The 20,735-nt window shown below is 43.8% G+C and overlaps 1 long non-coding RNA gene and 1 other non-coding gene across 2 annotated transcripts in view; one reads left to right on the top strand and one right to left on the bottom strand.

Annotated features, from left to right (window-relative positions):
- Positions 1-20,735, bottom strand: part of LOC144698290 (uncharacterized) — a 493,807-nt gene that overhangs the window by 411,017 nt on the left and 62,055 nt on the right. The window lies entirely within an intron of this gene.
- Positions 15,503-15,574, top strand: trnae-uuc (transfer RNA glutamic acid (anticodon UUC)). The gene has a single exon. It is a non-coding gene; the product is annotated as a tRNA-Glu (tRNA).

The raw sequence follows: 20,735 nt of genomic DNA, 5'->3' as shown, positions 1-20,735 counted from the left end.
CAGTGAATGAAGGGTGAACAGTCCGACTGACCAGAGACAGTCAAGGTACCTTTCCCTTCTTTAAGGCGATGGAACATTGACTCTGATGGTATCAGTGAAATTAACTGATCTCAGACATTGAAAGGATTCTCGTTACTGCACATCAGGAATTCAAACCTAATATCGGCTTCGGGACAATCAGAATACTTGGTAACAGACAAGACACCGAGAGGCTTGAAGGGAGATGGCACCGGTTGTAGGAGAGCTGGTTCCCAGTGTTATGGATGTGCCTGCAGTGGGCGGGATCAGACTGTTTCCATGTGTTCACAATGAATGACCCAACTTTTATTTTGGAAGCGCAAGACGGATAGAGAGCCATAGTCATCTGGGTAGTAGCAATCTGAAGATTTGACTCACTGACACCCTGGTTAGGAAACCTTGTAGACTGAACTTGTATAAGTCTCTGAGGCACAATTGGTCAGTGTGTTTTCTTGTTAACTGAAAGGTTGGTGATTCAAGACCATCCAGGTGTGAAGACTTTACTGTCTTCCTCCCATCAGCATTCTTTGTCACGCTGTTCCGGGTTGTCATTGGGTACGTGGGCTACAAGATAATATCCCCAAAACGGTTCCAGATCTACCGTTGCCCAGTGAGCTCCCACACAAACAGCTTTTTGAAAAGTATTATTTTTCTGTCAAATATTGTGAGAAAAGATTTATACGAACCATGTACCTTCGTTTAACCCAGTAGAAATGTAAGAAATTATTGGTTTCAGACAAACCCATCAACGATTCCCTCATCCTCAGCTCCACCGTGAGTGAGACAGGGAAAAGCAGCAATATTCCAGCCCCGCACTCTTCAATTACCCGCTGCCAGCAGAAAGCGGCGACTGCAGCTTCAATCAGCGGGTTACTGCCCATCCCTGGGACGCGAGATACTCCAACCCGGGCCAAACCTCCAACTACACTGAGCACAGGCTCAGGAAAACGCAAGTAGATTATATCTCGGTCACTAAACCTCCGGGCAGCATTTACAGAATTCCCGAGTGAGTGAGTCACAAATAAAAATCGCACCACCTTTCCAAGTCTTTTCACTGTAAAATCCCTTCATTTCATTGAAAATCTGACTGTTGAAGATCAGAAAATGAGCACCATGGGATTTGTGTGACTGAGTTACTTGTTTTCCATTGTTTGTCCGTCAGGTTTGCAATTCAATTTGTGTGGATGTTGAAGATAATCTGATTTCAGAATGAGTTCATAAAGCAGATAAATATTAAATCCAGGAACAAATCCTGAGGAAAATGGATCACAATGTTTGGAAGGAGGTGCAACTAAGAAGTGGAAGATGTGAATGATGTTATTAATGATTGAGAGAAATGCATTTCAACCTTGGGGCTTTTGTAGGGTGATTACCTTACACACATTGATATTCGGAACAAGCTGAGGTATCAGGTTGAAAGCAACAAGTGTCTCCATGTGTGTTGGGATATGAAGCAGACCTTGATCACTTGCCCAGCTAGCTCAGTCGGTAGAACACGCAACTCTTAATTTCAGGGTCGTTGTTTTGAGCCCTACGCTGGGCGCTGTGGGACTTTTAAAATCTTGCTTCTTTCAAAAAGGGGGAAAAAAACTCCAACTAATCGCTGCAAGGCAGGCATTCACCATTGAAAGCAACTGGCAGACATCAAATTCAAAGCACTTTCATGTCGCATCTCTTTCTGCTTCTGTCCCTGTCTCGTGTCCAGCTCCCAGGTCAATTAGCTGCTGGATGCAGACAGAATCAATTCGTGGGAAAATAAGATGCAAGGCGATAAGTTTGCAGACAATCTTGCAGGGTAAAGAGACACCAGGATCTCATCTTCCTGATCCTCCCAGATTCTGATTACAGGAATGTCCACAGTGCCTATTATCCACAGTCACTCTCCTTCTAGTCCGTTTGTACGTTGTACGAGCACGTTCTAGTACGTTGTTCAGCTTTGAAATAGTTCATATTTTCACACTGGATTTCAATGTGAAGAAAGCAGAGCTGTGATAAACTTACATTGTTCAGCAGATGCACTGCAAGAAGGTACATAACAGGCTGATGGTAACAGTGCTCTTTGGACGTGGTGAGCTCCAGTGAATGATTGGCACCATTAATGTGTCGTTCAATTAGTCTCGTGACAAACCTGGTCCGAGAAATGACAAGAAAATTCGCTGAATTTTATCCGTGTTTTGGTTTGTTAAGAGCCGAATACAAGGAAGAAAGTACATCTCGCTCGAGTGGGTTAATGAATGGCAGAATGACCCGTGTTGTTGGGAAACATAAAATTATAAAAGTTAGAGCAAAGAAAGAGGCCATTCGTGCTGCTTTCAAAGAACAGGGTGATTGATTAGGAGTGATAGTTGTGACGGTACAATCAGTAGAGAGCAACATTTGTCTTTCTCCCACCCATATTTTGCCTCGCACCAACATCTCTGGTCAGTGCTTTACAACCAGCCCTACTCTTCAGCCATTCCTTCACTCCGCCTCTGTGTTCTCCACTTGTTCCAAGTGTGATTTTTCCAGCTCCGACTCGATACTCTCACTTCTGCTTCTGACAGAGCTGCTAAATATTTTCAATCAATAAGTTATCAATACTTGCTTAAAAAATTTCTCAAAATCCACAAACCTTCATTCTTTGACCGGGAATCGAACCCAGGCCGCAGCAGTAAAAGCGCTAAATTCTAACCACTGGACCATCAGGGAAGCGAGCAAACCGTTTCTCGAGCTGGCTTATCTATGCTGCTTTTGCATCTTTTTGTTCCATCTCAAATCTCTTAAACCACAAAACTGCCTGTTTATGTTCAACACAAACGACTTCTTCAGCCAATGAAAATAACAGTATGTGTGAGCTGGAACATGAAATTGACAGTGAGGTGAAATAGCCCCACAAGCTGCTCATGTGTAACTTTCAATTTCCAAAACCCTCCACCCTATTCGCTGTTGGTCCAATGGAAGCGCCAATTCCTGGTCAGTTGTCATCAGGGAAACTACCAATAAACTGGACATTTGGCTTTTTTTTCATTCCCGATCTCTTCACCAGAGAAAACTTTCTCCGACTAAATGTCTTGTTAAACTTGAACACAGGTGACTTCTTCACTAATGAGAAGCACCATTTCTGTTAGCTGGAACATGAAGTCGATACTTTCCTACTTTAAGGCAGTTCTTAAAGTCTCCCCCTTTGACCGAGCTTTTATTCATCTGACTGAATATGTGACTCAGTGTCACACTTTGTTATATAATGCTCCTGGGGAACGCCTTGTGACGTTTCATTTGGTTAAAGGCGCTTTATAAATATAAGTTGTTGTTGTAGGATATACATAGAAAGGGCCAATCTCTTATTATATCTTTCATGCTGATATTTTTCTTTGTTTTATCCATTCTCGGGATGTGGGCATCGCTGGCTAGGCCAGCATTTATTGCCCATCCCTAGTTGTCCTTGAGAAGGTAGTGGTGAACTGCCTTCTTAAACCGCTGCAGTTCGTGTAGTGTAGGTACAACCACAGTGCTGTCAGAAAAGGAGTTCCAGGATTTTGACCCAGCGACAGTGAAGGAATGGCAATATATTTGCAAGTCAGGATGGTGAGTGACTTGGAGGAGAACTTCCAGGCGTTGGCGTTCCCATCTACCTGCTGCCCCTGTCTTTATAGATGGTTACGGTCGTGGGTTTGGAAGGTGCTGCCTAAGGAGCCTTGGTGAATTCCTGCAGTGCATCTACAACGCTGCTACGGTGCGTCGGTGGTGTAGGGTGTGAATGTTTGTGGATGGGGTGCTAATCAATTGGGCTGCTTTGTCCTGGATGGTGTCAAGCTCCTTGAGTGTTGTGGGTGCTGCACTCAGCAAGGCAAGTGGAGAGTATTCCATCACACACCTGACTTGTGCCTTGTAGATGGCTTTGGGAGAGTCAGGAGATGAGTTACGCATCGCATGATTCCTAGCCCCTGACCTGTTCTTGTAGCCACAGTATTTATATGGCTAGTCCAGTTCAGTTTCTGGTCAATGGTAACAACGAGGATATTGACACTGGGGGATTCAGTGATGGTAATGCCTTGAACATCAAGGGGCGATGAATGGATTCTGTCTTGATGGAGATGGTCATTGTCTGATACTTGTGTGGCACGAATATTATCTGCCTCTTGTCATCCCAAGCCTGGATACTATCCAGGCCTTGCTGCATTTGGACATAGACTGCTTCAGTATCTGACGAGTCGCGAATGGTGCTAAACATTGTGCAATCATCAGCGAACATCCCCACTTCTGACCTTATGATGGGCGGAAAGTCATTGATGGAGTTGCTGAAGATAGTTGGGCTGAGGACACTACCCTGAGGAACTCCTGCAGTGATGTCCTGGAGCTGAGATGACTGACCTCGAACAAGCACAACGATCTTCCTTTTTTCCTGTTATGACTCCAACCAGTGGAGAGTATTCCCCCCTGATTCCTATTGACTCCAGTATTGCTAGGGTTCCTTGATGCCACACTCGGCCAAATGTTGCATTGATGTCAAGGGCAGTCACTCTCACCTCACCTCTGGAGTTCAGCTCTTTTGTCCATGTTTGAATTAAGGCTGTAATGAGATCAGGAGCTGAGTGGCCCTGACGGAACCGAAACCGGGCATCAGTGAGCAGGTTATTGCTAAGTAAGTGCTGCTTGATAGCATTGTCAGTGACCCCTTCCATTACTTTACTGATGGCAGAAAGTAGACTGATGGGGCGGTAATTGGCTGAATTAGATTTGTCCTGCTTTTTGTGTACAGGACATACCTGGGCAATTTTCCACATAGCCGAATAGATGCCAGTGTTATAGCTGTACTGGAAGAGCTTGGCTAAGGGCGCGGTAAGTTCTGGAGAACAAGTTTTCAGTACTATTGCCAGAATATTGTCAGGGTCCATAGCCTTTGAAGTACCCAGTGCCTTCAGTCGCTTCTTTATATCATGTGGGGTGAATCGAATTGGCTGAAGATTGGCATCTGTGATACTGGGGACCTCTGGGGGATGCCGAGATGGACTATCCACTCGGCACTTCTGGCTGAAGATTGTAGCAAATGCTTTATCTTTTGCACTGATGTACTGGGCTCCCCCATCATTGAGTTTGGGGACATTTGTGGAACCTCCATCTCCAGTGAGTCGTTTAATTGTCCACCACCATTCTCGACTGAATGTCACAGGACTGCAGAGCTTAGATCCGATTCATTGGTTGTGGGATCACTTAGCCCTGTCCATCATTTTCTGCTTATGCTGTTTGGCATGCAAGTAGCCCTTTGTTGTATCTTCACCAGGTTGACACCCAATGTTTAGGTATTCCTGGTCCTGCTCCTGACATGCCCTCCTGCACTCTTCACTGAATCAGGGTTGATGCCCTGGCTTGCTGGGGATGGTACAATGGGGGATATGCAGGGTCATGAGGTTACAGATTATGTTCAAGTATAATGCTGCTGTTACTGATGGCCCACAGTGTCTCATGGATGCCCAGTCTAGATCTATTCGAAATCTATCCCATTTAGCATGGTGGTAGTGCCACACAACACGATGGAGGACATTGTTAATGTGAAGACGGGACTTTGTCTCCGTAATGACTGTGCAGCAGTCACCCCTGTCAATACTGTTATGGACAGATGCATCTGAGGCAGGCAGGTTGATGAGGATGAGGTCAAGTATGTTTTTCCCTCATCACTTGCTGTAGACCCAGTCTAGCAGCTATGTTATTTAGGACTAAGCCAGCTAGGTCAGTAGTGGCACTACCGAGCCATGCTTGGCGATGGACATTGAAGTCTCCCACCCAGAATACATTGTGCGCCCTTGCCACCTCCAAGTGGTGTTCAACATGGAGGAGCACTGATTCATCAGCCGAGGGAAGATGATACGTGGTAATCAACACGAGGCTTTCCTTGCCCACATTTGACCTGTTTCCAGGAGACTTCATGGGGTCCAGAAACAATATTGAGGACTCCCAGGGCAATTCCCATCCGACTGTGCCGCCACCTCTGCTGGGCCTGTCCTCGGTGGGACAGGATATACCCAGAGATGATGGTGTCTGAGGCATTATCTGTAAGGTACGATTCCAAATGTCAGGCTGTTTGCTTGACCAGTCTGTTAGGCAGATGTTGGTAAGAAGTACTATGCAGGGTCGACAGGGCTGAGATTGCCATTGTCGCTTCCAGTACCTTGGTCAAATACTGGGTAGTCCGTTCATTCCTTTTATGTGTCTTTGTTACAATTGAGTGGTCATTTCAGGGGGTATTTTAAGAGTCAACCACAGTGCTGTGGGCCTGGGGTCACGTGTGGCCAAACGAGGTAAGATTTCCTTCCCTAAAGGGCATTAGTGAACCAGATGGGTTTTTACAGCAATCCACACTCGTTTCACCAATTACAGTGGAAATATCACAGTCGAGGACAAACACAGAGGCAGAGTGTGGGAATGAAAGAGGAAGAGAAGGGCTGTTTGGGTTTCGAACCCGCAGTGTTACCCTGGCTCCCTTGACTATTAGTCCAGCGACAATACCATTCTATTAGCTTTCCTAATTATTTGCTATGTTTGCATGCTAACCATTACATCTCAGAGCCCGGCAATCTTTCACCATTTAGATAATATGCTTTTTCATTCTTCCTGCCAAAATGGACAATTTCACATTTGCCCACATTATATTCCATTTACTAGATCTTTATCCATTCACTTAATCTATCGATATCCCTTTTCATGTCCTTATGTCAACTCCACAAATTACTTTTCCAACTGTCTTTCTGTCGTTAGCATATTTAGCATCCATTCCTTGGGCCATTCATCCAACTGATTTATACTCATTGTAAAAAGCCGAGGCCCCAGCACTGATCCCTGTGACATACCACTGATCCTGCCAACCAGAAAGTGAGCCATTTTTCTTAATCTCTGCTTCCTGTTAGCTAGCCAATCTTCTATCCATTCCAATCTGTTACCCCCTCCACTATGAACTTTTACTTTCCGCAAAAAACACTTGATGTGTCACTTTATCAAATGCCTTCTGTAAACCTAAGTACAGCACATCCACCAGTTCTCCATTATCCATAATATATGCTAGTTCAAAGAACGCTAACAAATTGGTCAACGACAATTTTCCTTTAACAAAACCATGTTGACTCTGCCTGATTACCTTGGATTTTTTAATGTGTCCTGCCATAACGTCACTAAAAATAGCACCGAACCTTTTTCTTCTGACAGATGTTAAACTGACTGCCCTGCAGTTTCGTGTTTCCTGTCTCTCTCACTTTTTGAGCCAATGTATTACATTTTTTGTTTTCCAATCTCATGGAATCTTGCCCAAATATAGGGAATTTGCAAAATTAAAACGAATACATCAAATATCTCACTCGTCACTTCTTTTAAGATGCTACAATAAAACCCATCAGGACCCGAGGGTTTGTGAAGCTGCACCTCCAACAATTTACTCGGTATCACTTCCCTGGTGATTATAATTTTCTTGAGTTTCCCTCGCTTCAATTTCCTGAGTTACAGATAAATCTGGGATGTTACTTGTCTCCTCTGAACTGCGCAGGCACCTGGATGGAATGTTAAGTGGTGACGTCATGCAGCAGCGCTTTGGGTCTTTGTTTTGAAGAAATGGAATTCGGCTGTTCTCATTAGGAATGCTGGAGACAGACTGATCAACAATGTCATCATCAAATGGCACAGCGCAGTAAGAGAGCCTCCCACTCATCCTTTCTATGCCTAAGCTTTTTACAAAGAGCCTCCTCATTCATCCGATTTTCCTTCCTTCTCTGCATAACCCCGATTTACCCCTCTCAACTCATTCTCCAATTTCACTTGGAAAATACTGATTTAATAAACATGATATTGAAAGATGAGAAGGAGCTTCTACGGTTCCCAGTCTGCTAAATTCTGCAGCGTTACCAAAGTTTCCTTGACTCAATGACACAAAGAATTGCACTTATGATTATTACATAGTTTTTGAACAAATAAAGTACTTAAACTGTTGATTTGGATTTAATTTTTTTAATGAAATTTATTCCGATCAAGCATCTCCTCATTTTCTCAGTCGATATATACAATCCAATTCCTCTTGCTCTACAACCTGTTGCAGAGGCTGTTATAGAAAAGAGGGAAAGGTTTGCTACAGCTATACAAAGCCCTGGTTAGGTCACAACTGGAGGACTGTGTATAGTTCTGGGAACGGCACCTTATAAAGGATCAATATTTGCATTGAAGGTTTCGAGAAGCTGCATTGATTAAGTTGGTGGGTTTTGGAAATAGGATGTTGTACATCTGCAACTATTACATTGAGGAGACCAAACGCAGACTGGGTGACCACTTTGCAGAATACCTTCAATCTGTCCACAAGCATGACCCAGGCATTCCTGTCGGTTACCATTGCAACACCCCATCCTGCTCTCATGCCCAAATGTCTGTCCTTGGCCTGCTGCAATGTTCCAGTGAAGCCCAACGCAAACTGAAGAAACAGCACCTCACTTTCCGCTTAGGCACTTTGCAGCCTTCTGAACTTAACATTGAGTTGAACAACTTCAGTCCATGAACTCTCTCCTCCATTTTCACACTTTTTAAAATCCCTTTATAAAAATGTATTTTATTTACTTATTTTTTATTCATTTATTCGTTATTTCATCCCCCTTTTTATCCCCTTTTTAATCCTTTTTTCCCAACTACCTCCCTCTCACCCCATCCCACCCCAACTCCAAAAGCGCCATCGGTTACTTGTTCCATGTTGTTCTTTCACAAAGTGCTGACCCTTGTCCTGCTATTCACACATTCTGCTTTCGTACTTTTATGCAACTATCAGCACCTTCTTCAGCCCTCACCACTGCCATTAACACTCCCTTTTTCTTGTGTCCATCATACGTTTGTCAGTCTCTCCTTAGCTCCCACCTCTCGCTGACCTTCTACCCAGCTTCACCTGCTCAACCCTCCCCGCCCCCTCCCCACCCTGCCCCACTTGAACAGTATAAACCCCATCACTTCTTACTTCTCTTCAGCTCTGAAGATGGGTCACATGGACTCGAAAAGTTAACTCGGTTTCCCTCCCACAGATGCTGTCAGACCAGCTGAGTTTTCCCAGCATTTTCTGTTTTTATAATATATGAGGTGCTTGGCTAACAAGACGGCAGACGGAGAAAAATGTGGCAAAGACTGAAGTAACTCACTTGGTCGTAAAAGTATTTAAAAAGCAACAAAGCAGGACACGTTTCAAAAGGTGAGAAAGTTGCGCGAGGATGTGCAAAGAGACTTGGCTGTGCTTGTACAAGGAAGACAGGAAGTTGTATCAGTTCCTGCCGCAGAATTGATTAGTGTGTTCGACCAACTGAAAGTTTAGTGGTTCAAAACCACTCAGGGACGAAACTTCCAATGTTTCTTTCCCCCATCAACACTCATTGTCATGCGGATCCGGGTTGTCAATGGCGGCAGGAAAGTTTTCCACAAATGTTTCTAGTTCTAATGTGAGTTTCCAACCATAGAATCTTCCGCGTGTAAAGGAAATGTGATAACTCCTAGGCTACGAAAGCAACATGCAGCTCCTTGCAGAATATCAAACTGTGCTGTCTTATTGCACTGCAGGACCTTGTTTTGTGGAAGTACAATTCGGCGGAAAACCTTAGCCATGCGGCAGAGAAAGTGATCTAACATTAGAATCATCAGGTGACAGAGCACATCAGCAGCTCATTCAACACCTCACACATGTGCGAACAACCCTACAGCAAATCCGCCCCCATCTTTCCCTCTAATTTCCGAGCGATGAATTTTTCAGAAGATCATTCAAAACCTGGAGAAGTATAAATGTCACTTCGTTTTGAGATGATGCATCCGGTTACTATTTAACAACAAACGAAGCCCAACGCAAACTGAAGGAACAGCACCTCACTTTCCGCTTAGGCACTTTGCAGCCTTCTGAACTTAACATTGAGTTGAACAACTTCAGTCCATGAACTCTCTCCTCCATTTTCACACTTTTTAAAATCCCTTTATAAAAATGTATTTTATTTACTTATTTTTTATTCATTTATTCGTTATTTCATCCCCCTTTTTATCCCCTTTTTAATCCTTTTTTCCCAACTACCTCCCTCTCACCCCATCCCACCCCAACTCCAAAAGCGCCATCGGTTACTTGTTCCATGTTGTTCTTTCACAAAGTGCTGACCCTTGTCCTGCTATTCACACATTCTGCTTTCGTACTTTTATGCAACTATCAGCACCTTCTTCAGCCCTCACCACTGCCATTAACACTCCCTTTTTCTTGTGTCCATCATACGTTTGTCAGTCTCTCCTTAGCTCCCACCTCTCGCTGACCTTCTACCCAGCTTCACCTGCTCAACCCTCCCCGCCCCCTCCCCACCCTGCCCCACTTGAACAGTATAAACCCCATCACTTCTTACTTCTCTTCAGCTCTGAAGATGGGTCACATGGACTCGAAAAGTTAACTCGGTTTCCCTCCCACAGATGCTGTCAGACCAGCTGAGTTTTCCCAGCATTTTCTGTTTTTATAATATATGAGGTGCTTGGCTAACAAGACGGCAGACGGAGAAAAATGTGGCAAAGACTGAAGTAACTCACTTGGTCGTAAAAGTATTTAAAAAGCAACAAAGCAGGACACGTTTCAAAAGGTGAGAAAGTTGCGCGAGGATGTGCAAAGAGACTTGGCTGTGCTTGTACAAGGAAGACAGGAAGTTGTATCAGTTCCTGCCGCAGAATTGATTAGTGTGTTCGACCAACTGAAAGTTTAGTGGTTCAAAACCACTCAGGGACGAAACTTCCAATGTTTCTTTCCCCCATCAACACTCATTGTCATGCGGATCCGGGTTGTCAATGGCGGCAGGAAAGTTTTCCACAAATGTTTCTAGTTCTAATGTGAGTTTCCAACCATAGAATCTTCCGCGTGTAAAGGAAATGTGATAACTCCTAGGCTACGAAAGCAACATGCAGCTCCTTGCAGAATATCAAACTGTGCTGTCTTATTGCACTGCAGGACCTTGTTTTGTGGAAGTACAATTCGGCGGAAAACCTTAGCCATGCGGCAGAGAAAGTGATCTAACATTAGAATCATCAGGTGACAGAGCACATCAGCAGCTCATTCAACACCTCACACATGTGCGAACAACCCTACAGCAAATCCGCCCCCATCTTTCCCTCTAATTTCCGAGCGATGAATTTTTCAGAAGATCATTCAAAACCTGGAGAAGTATAAATGTCACTTCGTTTTGAGATGATGCATCCGGTTACTATTTAACAACAAACGAAGCCCAACGCAAACTGAAGGAACAGCACCTCACTTTCCGCTTAGGCACTTTGCAGCCTTCTGAACTTAACATTGAGTTGAACAACTTCAGTCCATGAACTCTCTCCTCCATTTTCACACTTTTTAAAATCCCTTTATAAAAATGTATTTTATTTACTTATTTTTTATTCATTTATTCGTTATTTCATCCCCCTTTTTATCCCCTTTTTAATCCTTTTTTCCCAACTACCTCCCTCTCACCCCATCCCACCCCAACTCCAAAAGCGCCATCGGTTACTTGTTCCATGTTGTTCTTTCACAAAGTGCTGACCCTTGTCCTGCTATTCACACATTCTGCTTTCGTACTTTTATGCAACTATCAGCACCTTCTTCAGCCCTCACCACTGCCATTAACACTCCCTTTTTCTTGTGTCCATCATACGTTTGTCAGTCTCTCCTTAGCTCCCACCTCTCGCTGACCTTCTACCCAGCTTCACCTGCTCAACCCTCCCCGCCCCCTCCCCACCCTGCCCCACTTGAACAGTATAAACCCCATCACTTCTTACTTCTCTTCAGCTCTGAAGATGGGTCACATGGACTCGAAAAGTTAACTCGGTTTCCCTCCCACAGATGCTGTCAGACCAGCTGAGTTTTCCCAGCATTTTCTGTTTTTATAATATATGAGGTGCTTGGCTAACAAGACGGCAGACGGAGAAAAATGTGGCAAAGACTGAAGTAACTCACTTGGTCGTAAAAGTATTTAAAAAGCAACAAAGCAGGACACGTTTCAAAAGGTGAGAAAGTTGCGCGAGGATGTGCAAAGAGACTTGGCTGTGCTTGTACAAGGAAGACAGGAAGTTGTATCAGTTCCTGCCGCAGAATTGATTAGTGTGTTCGACCAACTGAAAGTTTAGTGGTTCAAAACCACTCAGGGACGAAACTTCCAATGTTTCTTTCCCCCATCAACACTCATTGTCATGCGGATCCGGGTTGTCAATGGCGGCAGGAAAGTTTTCCACAAATGTTTCTAGTTCTAATGTGAGTTTCCAACCATAGAATCTTCCGCGTGTAAAGGAAATGTGATAACTCCTAGGCTACGAAAGCAACATGCAGCTCCTTGCAGAATATCAAACTGTGCTGTCTTATTGCACTGCAGGACCTTGTTTTGTGGAAGTACAATTCGGCGGAAAACCTTAGCCATGCGGCAGAGAAAGTGATCTAACATTAGAATCATCAGGTGACAGAGCACATCAGCAGCTCATTCAACACCTCACACATGTGCGAACAACCCTACAGCAAATCCGCCCCCATCTTTCCCTCTAATTTCCGAGCGATGAATTTTTCAGAAGATCATTCAAAACCTGGAGAAGTATAAATGTCACTTCGTTTTGAGATGATGCATCCGGTTACTATTTAACAACAAACGAAGCCCAACGCAAACTGAAGGAACAGCACCTCACTTTCCGCTTAGGCACTTTGCAGCCTTCTGAACTTAACATTGAGTTGAACAACTTCAGTCCATGAACTCTCTCCTCCATTTTCACACTTTTTAAAATCCCTTTATAAAAATGTATTTTATTTACTTATTTTTTATTCATTTATTCGTTATTTCATCCCCCTTTTTATCCCCTTTTTAATCCTTTTTTCCCAACTACCTCCCTCTCACCCCATCCCACCCCAACTCCAAAAGCGCCATCGGTTACTTGTTCCATGTTGTTCTTTCACAAAGTGCTGACCCTTGTCCTGCTATTCACACATTCTGCTTTCGTACTTTTATGCAACTATCAGCACCTTCTTCAGCCCTCACCACTGCCATTAACACTCCCTTTTTCTTGTGTCCATCATACGTTTGTCAGTCTCTCCTTAGCTCCCACCTCTCGCTGACCTTCTACCCAGCTTCACCTGCTCAACCCTCCCCGCCCCCTCCCCACCCTGCCCCACTTGAACAGTATAAACCCCATCACTTCTTACTTCTCTTCAGCTCTGAAGATGGGTCACATGGACTCGAAAAGTTAACTCGGTTTCCCTCCCACAGATGCTGTCAGACCAGCTGAGTTTTCCCAGCATTTTCTGTTTTTATAATATATGAGGTGCTTGGCTAACAAGACGGCAGACGGAGAAAAATGTGGCAAAGACTGAAGTAACTCACTTGGTCGTAAAAGTATTTAAAAAGCAACAAAGCAGGACACGTTTCAAAAGGTGAGAAAGTTGCGCGAGGATGTGCAAAGAGACTTGGCTGTGCTTGTACAAGGAAGACAGGAAGTTGTATCAGTTCCTGCCGCAGAATTGATTAGTGTGTTCGACCAACTGAAAGTTTAGTGGTTCAAAACCACTCAGGGACGAAACTTCCAATGTTTCTTTCCCCCATCAACACTCATTGTCATGCGGATCCGGGTTGTCAATGGCGGCAGGAAAGTTTTCCACAAATGTTTCTAGTTCTAATGTGAGTTTCCAACCATAGAATCTTCCGCGTGTAAAGGAAATGTGATAACTCCTAGGCTACGAAAGCAACATGCAGCTCCTTGCAGAATATCAAACTGTGCTGTCTTATTGCACTGCAGGACCTTGTTTTGTGGAAGTACAATTCGGCGGAAAACCTTAGCCATGCGGCAGAGAAAGTGATCTAACATTAGAATCATCAGGTGACAGAGCACATCAGCAGCTCATTCAACACCTCACACATGTGCGAACAACCCTACAGCAAATCCGCCCCCATCTTTCCCTCTAATTTCCGAGCGATGAATTTTTCAGAAGATCATTCAAAACCTGGAGAAGTATAAATGTCACTTCGTTTTGAGATGATGCATCCGGTTACTATTTAACAACAAACGGGAATGATGCAACCTTTCCCTACATTTAATACTGTTAATGCTTCAAGCGGGGAAATTTTCCGTGTGTGAGAGACCGTGATCCCTATTACCCTACACAAACCCTGCAATGTAGCGGGGAAACTTTCCGTGTGTGAGAGACCGTGATCCCTATTACCCTACACAAACCCAGCAATGTAGCGGGGAAACTTTCCGTGTGTTAGAGACCGTGATCCCTATTACCCTACACAAACCCTGCAATGTAGCGGAGAAACTTTCCGTGTGTGAGAGACCGTGATCCCTATTACCCTACACAGACCCTGCAATGTAAAGAGCCCAATTTCACACACAGAAGACAGAGAATCAGGATTTTTCAGATTAGAAAGACGTAACTAGCGGAGTGCCACAAGGATCAATCCTAGGGCCTCAATTATTTACGATCTATATTAATAACTTGGAGGAGGGGGCAGAGTGTAATGTATCCAAATTTTCTGACGATACAAAAATAGGTGGGAGTGCATTTTGTAATGAGGACATAAGTAATCTGCAAGAGGGTATAGATAGGTTGATTGAGTGGGCAAAAAACTTGGCAGATGAGTTGAATGTAAGAAAGTGTGAGGTCATGCGCTTTGGACGGAAGAATCAAAAGGCAGTCTATTAGTTAAATGGAGAGAGACTCCAAAAAAGTGCAGCACAGAGGGATCTGGGTGTTCTTGTGCATTAAACACAATAGGTTAGCATGCAGGTGCAGCAAATCATTAAGAAGGCAAATGGAATTTTGGCCTGTTTTGCTCGTGGTTGGAGCTTAAAAATCTGGAAGTCCTGTTACAACTGTGCAGGGTGTTCGTAAGGCCGCATCTGGAGTACTGTGTACAATTTTGGCCCCCGTATTTAAGAAAGGATATACTGGCATTGGAGGCAGTTCAAAATAGATTCAGCAGGCTCATTTTTGGGATGAAGAACAACGAAACAGGTTAAGTCTTTATTCATTAGAGTTTAGAAGAATGAGGGGTGATCTTATTGAAACCTACAAGATTCTGAGGAGGCTGGACAGGTTCATGTAGAGAAGGCGTTTCCACTAGTGGGGAATCTCGAACTAGGGAACAGAATTACAGAATAAGGGAGCACTCATTTAAAACTGAGATGCGAAGGAGTTTCGTCTCTCATAGGGTAGTAAATGTCAGGAATTCTCTACCCCAGAGAGTTGTAGAGGCTAGATCACTGAAAGTATTGAAAGAGGAGGTAGATAGATTTTTGAAATATTGGGGAGTTGAGGCCTATGAGGAGCTGGCACGAAAGAAGAGTTGAGGCCTGGGCAGATCATCCATGATCTTATTGAAAGGCTTGAGGGGCCTTTCCTGCTCCTTCTTCTCATGTTCTTATGTTCGTTTGAAACGTGTCTCTGGTGAAAGGGGTCGGAAATAAAAATAAAAGGCACAGGTAACATAGATAAGTCAGGTTGTAAAACTTCCCTGTAGCTTCCCTGGTCGTCTATTGGTTAGGATTCGGCGCTTTCACCGCCGCGTCCCGGGTTCGATTCCCGGTCAGGGAATGTTAATTTGTTGACCTCGTGCAAACTATGAAAATGAGTTTGGATAGATTCATTAGACAAATGCAGGTCACCTTTGTCGGAATCAGTGGCGTGGGAGCTTGAAATTTACATCAGAGTTGGAAATGTCATCCGGTCACACCCGGTAAAGAACAAACACAGAGGTGAAGATAGGGAATGAGAGAAGGGCTGTGATCGGCTGCAAAGCGCTGACAATAGAGAGGATGGTGCACGGCAAAATATAGCGGTAAGAGCGAAGATTTTACTGTTTACGTCGACACAAATATCTCCCAGATCTGGTCCCAAATCTCGTGTTAAATGAGGAGAAAACTCCTCGCTTAATCTTCCACTTTTTAGCTGCACCTCCTTCCAAACATTGCAAACTGCTCCTGCATTTTCCATCCTGATATTTTTCTCTGTAACATTTTGATATGAAACTGCACAACTAATGTGAATAAAGTGTGTGATGGGAAAAATGTGTTCACTCCCTCGGGAACTGAACCACATTGACACACACGGAGGAACATACACAGACATATACACCGAGAGTGACAGAGGGCAAGGGTTAGTCTCTAAGGAGAGACAAACACCCAGAAAGCAAGCATGACACCAACCTGGCTCGGTTTTTGTTCCCCTACGACAAGTTTTGTGAACGTTTTCGTGAATGAACGGAAATAGGAAAACCCCCTTGGACGATTTAGTGCTTGGATGGATTTGATTGAATCTAACCGAGAATTAACTCAGTAGACACAGAGTGAAAACCAGGAATAATGAGCAGCGGGAAACCCCAATGGATTTGAACTCCATCTCCTTAACCACTCGGCCACGGCAACTGGCCCTATGAACAGGTTAATGTTGTTGGTATATAAGATGGCTGCAGCAGAGAGGCGGGCTTTCGGCCCATCTTCTCCGTGCTGGCTGTCTGGAAGAAAACTCAACTACTTCCACTGCCGTGCATTCTCACAAAAGCAATTAATATTTGTATTGCCTCTCCTCCTTCCAGTTAAAATTAAACCCAATACACGCCCGCATTCACTTTGAGCTGGCACTTTGTCATCAGAGGAGAGCATTCAAAGTTACCCACAGCTGAACCACCTATAACTTTGGCAGCGGATCCACAAATATGGACCTGAATCCAGCGCCTGAGGCCGTTCGGCCAGGCTACCTCTCTCAACCTACTGTTTTCCGTCGCCTTGATGGTGTTTCCACTGAACACTAAACATTAAAAACATCGAAAAAGGAACAGGAATTAGCCATCAGCCCCCTCGAGCCTCCGCTACCACTTAAGAAGTTCATGTCAGATCCCCAAACTCAGCACCAATTTCCCATCTGATCCCGATAGCCCTTCATTCACTTAAAGTCCAAACATTTATCCATCTCAGCCTTCAATATACTCATCGACTGAGGATCCACAGAGCTCCAGGCTACAGAATTCCAAAGATTCACAAGCCTTTGGGTGAAGAAATGTCTCCTCACCTCAGTCCTAAATGGCTGACACATTATCCGGAGAATGTGAGTCCAGTTCTAGACGCTCCAGACAGGGGAAAACAGCCTCTCAGCATGTTCACTGTCACTCAGGAATCAACCCAGTGAATCTTGGTTGCACACAGACAGCGAGTGAATGGAGGGAACAAAGAGCACAAAAGTGAACAGAGATCGAGACACAGGCAGAGAGACTGAGAGAGTGAAAGAGAGCGAGGCAGATATACAGGGACAAAAAGAGGCAGACAGAGGGAGAGAGAGTGGTAGACACTGAAAAGAACAGATACACTTCACCATTCCACATGATTGTTAACTTAGATTGACAGACAGAAAGAGAGAAATAAAGACTTACATTTAAACAGACTCTTTCACCAACCCAGGACAACGGGAAGCCCTTTAGAGTCAATGAAATCTTTTTGAAATGTAGTCACTGTTGTAATCTAAAAGCAGAGAGAGTTTGACAAAAATGCTGATTCAGTAGATGAGAAAATTCGATCTTAAGAAATCCATCTCAATGTAGAATCTTTCTTTCAATCTCCTAAACATTTCATGGTTTGTTTGATGCAGATTCAGCAGATGTAAATCTGCAGGTGAGTGAATAAATTTCACCTCGAATCCCTGACGAAACAGGGACAAAGCATCCCGTTTCTAACAGGTCCTCTCTCAGCCTTCTCTTTTCTAGAGAAAAGAGCTTCAGGCTGTTCAGCCTTTCCTGGTGATTATAACCTATCCGTTCCTGGAACATTTGTGAATCAACTTTTATATTCCTGTTCCTTCCGACACCCGACAGCAGTAGAAACAGTTCCTAATGTCCGAGTGATTTCAGTTTGGACTATCTGTATTTAAAAATTCATTCTCTCGATGTGTCCATTGCCTTAGCCACTCAACCACAAGGACTCGGTGTCTGTCTGTTTAAATGTTGCTCAGTGACAATTTCGTTCATCCTCCACTTTGTACCTAACCGACCCTCAGAAGCTGAAAAGTCTTCATTCAAAAAAAAGAAAGAAAACTCCTCTTGTATATTTTAAAACTGCTCTTTTTATTCTCTGTACCACCTTAATATGAAGCCACACAACTAACGTGAATAATGTTTGGATGGTGAAATGGGGAACTGAACCGCATTGAAACACACACAGGAATATACACTGAGACTGACAGAGGGCAAGGGTTTGTCTCTAAGGCGAGGCAAACATCCAGAAAGCAAGGCTTTGTTTTTGTCCCATTTCTAGCTGTAACTTTTCTGAACGCTTGCAGATGAATGAAAATTAGAGAACGCTGGGGGTTTTGGATGTTTTTTATTCAACTTAGTCGAAATTTAATTGTGCAGGTACACTGTAAATTTCAGGAATGATAAGAAGAGTAGTTGTCAGGATTCCAGCCCACCTGTGGAGACCCCAATAGATTCAAAACCTGTTGCCTTAGCAAGACAGTCGCGAATCCAAGCCCCAGATTTGCTTGAATGTAGTTTGTATAAAATCATAGACGGCTACATCAGACGGTCATTCAGCATATTGTTCACATGCCGACTCTCTGGAAGAGCAACTCACCGACTGCAATTCCACACCCCGCCTTTTTCCGACAGCAACTCATATTTATATTGTCTCTCCTCATTCCCCCGATCAAAGTAAAACACCGCACACTCCGCTGGGTTTAATGTGAGTTGGGATCTGTTGGTTCAAATGGGACAGCTGCATATTCTAAAAGGAAGATAACTTGAACGTTTGGCGACGGTGGGATTCGAATGGAATCTATGTTTCTATAGAGACTGGAGCCTTAATCCAGCGGCTTAGACCACTCAGCCACGCCAACAGTTTCTAAAGGGCTAGTCATAATTTACTTCACTGGTCTTGCCAACGAAAAGAACAGAAGCAAAGGAGTAGGGCGGGGGGGGGGGTCATTGGGAAACTTGAACCAGCTCCGCCAGTGCATCAGATCATCCTGCACTTTGTAACAAACAGAAATCATCTCCACTGCTAACTTCTTTTTTCAATGTTTCATTATTTCGATGTTTCAAATGATGTTTATTTTTTTCCTTTGTGACTCTGCGTGTTTACTCAATGAAATGTTGGTAATAGGTAATGAGATTGTATATATTGACTGAGAAAAATGAGGAGATGTTTGGTCAGGGTAAATATTTTTTGATAATTCGATTTGACATCAACGATTTCAAAAAATTTGAAAACTGTCAAAGGTTTCAGAATCCAACTCTTCATGTCATTGGGTCAGGAAAACTTTGTTAACTTTCAGACATTGTGCATAGACACAGCAGAGGGCCCTGCATCTCTTTCAATATTGTTTTTTCTTAACGCAGAGTTTTCAAAATGGAATTGGACAATGACTTGAAAGGGAGAAAAAGATCAGGGTTATGGAAAGAGACAAATAAATTGAGATTAACTAGAAAGCTCGTTAAACAAAACTAACATAGATTGATTGTCCGAAAGACCTCTTGCAGAGCTGTGCCATTTGATGATGATATTGTTGATCAGTCTGTCTCCAGCATTCCTAAAGAGAACAGCCAAATTCCATTTCTTCAAATCAAATATCCAATGTGCTGCTGCATGACGTCACCGCTTAACATTTTAGTGAAGCCAATTGAGCCTTTGTGCTGTTTTCTGTTTCTGTGGTGCAGTGATTTTCATGCTTGTCTAACACATGAAACGTTCTCCGGTTTAAAACTGGGCAGAGCCATAATCATAATTTGTGGGTTCACGTTGAAGCCACGTGACCTGGTCAGTGTTTATCCCTCAACCAAGAACACATGATCTGCTCATTGTGACGTGCCTGCTTTTGGCTGTTTCCTGAGCGGTGATTGGCTGCCGTGTTCCCTGCATGACAACAATGACTGCACTTCAATAAAAGCAAAACTGCGGAAATCTGGAAAGGAAAACAGAAAATACAGGAAAAACTCAGCAGGCCTGACAGCATCTTTTGAGAGAGAAACCTGCTGAGTTTTCCAACATTGTCTGTTTTTATTTCTTAATTGGCTGGAAAGTGGTTTGAGACATCCACTGGTCTGGAATAGCGCTATTAAAATGCAAGTCTGTCCTTCTTTAATTATCTTAAATCCCATTCCTCTGGTTGCTGACCCCCGTCAGTGGAAACAGTTTCTCCCCATCTGCTCCATCAAACCGCCCCGTCCCCGTTGCCCCCACCCCCATCACTTTGAGCAGCTCCGTGAAATCTCCGTTTAACCTTCTTTGCTCCATAGAGGACAATCCCGGTCTCCATAAACTCTCCACAAAACTGAATTTCCTCATCTCTGGACATGATGCAATGCGGAGGATTGAGACGAGATTTTGGAATATATTGTCAGTTGGCAGGTCGGAAAATGGAGAAAGAACCAAAACAGAACTCTCAGTCTCCAGCTTTGTGAATCTTCAGATATTCTTTGGGAACCGGAATCAGAGGAGAATGAAGGGTGAACTGTCCGACTGACCAGAGACAGTCAAGGCACCTTTCCCTTCTTTAAAACGTTGGAACATTGACCCCATGTTATCAGTGAAATTAGCTGATCTGAGACATTGAAAGGATTCTCGTTACTGCACCTCAGGAATTCAAACTTAATATCGGCTTTGGGACAATCAGAATACTTGGTAACAGACAAGACAGAGAAAGACTCGAAGGAAGACGGCACCGGTTGTAGGAGAGCTGGTTCCCGGTGACAGGGATGTGTTTGCAGTGG

Source organism: Cetorhinus maximus, chromosome 23 (assembly GCF_964194155.1).
Source record: "Cetorhinus maximus chromosome 23, sCetMax3.hap1.1, whole genome shotgun sequence".
Taxonomy (NCBI): Eukaryota; Metazoa; Chordata; class Chondrichthyes; order Lamniformes; family Cetorhinidae; genus Cetorhinus; species Cetorhinus maximus.
The sequence above is the reverse complement of the archived record's forward strand: the minus strand, read 5'-3'. Positions and strand labels throughout refer to the sequence as shown.